Genomic DNA, 1,998 nt, shown 5'->3' on the forward strand with positions numbered 1-1,998 from the left:
TGCAAAGTATGATGTATGATCTCGAATGCGGTGATCTCGAAATGACCTCGATCTCGAAAGGTAGCTCCGAGAACACCTTCATCTTCAGGAACTTCGGAGCATGGTTCTTGAGCTCGATATCCCATCTCGAAAGAAACGTTAGCTCGGGAGATGCCAGTGGCTCGCACAATGACATGAGACCAGAAATGCTGGAGCCTTGAAGATACGCTATAACCACCTTGAATATCTACAAGTATTATAACTATGAGATGTAGCCCTCATTAATTGATGTAAATCCCCAAGAATTGTGGGATATTATTTAATACAGTTATACGCCCCCTGATCTTTGGGGGACGTTTCCTTTTATATCTGATTATTGGCATTTAAAGCCATTTATTTTTATTCACAAAAGAGTAACTACCCAAAATATGTGGGATAGTATTCTGCATCCTTCTCTATAAATAGAGAAGTCATGCACCATTGTAAAGGACCGAAATTCTGATCCTTGAGAGAAAACTCTGTAGAATTCATGCTAAAGAATTGTTCAGAGATAATCTTGAGGTTAATAACAGAGACTCGTGGACTAGGCAGATTTAACTGCTGAACCACGTAAAAAACCGTGTCTTTGATTCGTTTGTTTCTTTTGGCCATTGTCTTTAATTGTTTACGTGCTCTCTTCTTTTATCTGTTGACGAAAAACAGCGTCAACAGGTAACCATTAAAAAAACAATTTTTTATTTATTTAATTAAAAATTTGACAATTAAACATAAAATATCGTTTGATAACTCTATTTTTATTTTTTATTTTTTTAAATTTTAAACAAAATTTATTAAATTTTGAAAATAGAAAATTTTTACTTTCAAAATTTTTTTAAACAGTTTTCATTTTTTCCTTCTCTTCTTCAAATTAACACATCACATTGTTAAACAAAAAATAAAAATAAAAGTTATCAAACATGTTTATTATTTTTTGTTTTTAAAAACAAAAAACAAAAATAGTTACCAAACATATTTTTATTTTTTAAAAATAAAAAAACAAAAATAAAATAATATTTCTATTTTTGTGTTTAAAAAATTTAAAAACAAAAATTTTACTAAACGGATAATAGAATAGAACAATAAGCAAGAAATCATTTAACAGGAACCAAAATAATAAAATTCTATATGGAAACCAGAATAATAAACTAATAAATAAACAAAAATTTGTGCCTCATTTGTTAACTTGGGAAGATACTCTCAGCATAAAGCATAAGTAGCAAAGTAGATAACTAAATATTGGACCCTCCCACTATCACTTCTGGGATCATAAAAGGAGAGAGCATGTGTTAGTATTTATTACAAGTTTTTGATTCAAGCAAGAGGTTACCAATACACCTAATGGCCGGAATTTATTTCTAGGAGATGATGGCAAAGGTTGGTTATCCAAGTCCAAAGAAAGATGTTTAGTCCAAGAATCTGAGGCACCATATTTCTTCATGACCCATATCTCAATACATGATGGCCATAATGAAGGTGAAGTGACCAGAGGTAGGCAGCCACACAAGTTATAAATACTTCTAAGGTAAAAGACTTGATTGTTTAAAGATGAAGAGGGGTTTATAAGCTTAAATTCCTCACTACTTAGATCAAAAGCAACTAACCCATCAGAATGCACTGCAATCAATTTTTCTTGCCTAAGTTATGGACGGACAATAGTGATTGGCCAATGAATAGAGCTGGTGACTACAACAGACGCCGTACCATTGATCGGAAAGATACGCAGCATGGCAGAATCGTAATCTTGATTTGAAGAAAACGAATAAATTATTAAAAGAAAGAAACGAATAAATTTAAGCATAAAAATATTTTTCGTTATAGTTTTGAAAATATAATTGATAAAGTAATTTAAATACCTTAATGTAAAATTTTAAAATATGTGATGAGAAATTATTATAGCTCATTTATTACTTTTTTTTAATTTTTTAATTTATTTATTTTATTTAGATGACTTTATTAAAAAAATTATTTACCTTATTTAAT

Source organism: Humulus lupulus, chromosome X, assembly GCF_963169125.1.
Source record: "Humulus lupulus chromosome X, drHumLupu1.1, whole genome shotgun sequence".
NCBI lineage: Eukaryota > Viridiplantae > Streptophyta > Magnoliopsida > Rosales > Cannabaceae > Humulus > Humulus lupulus.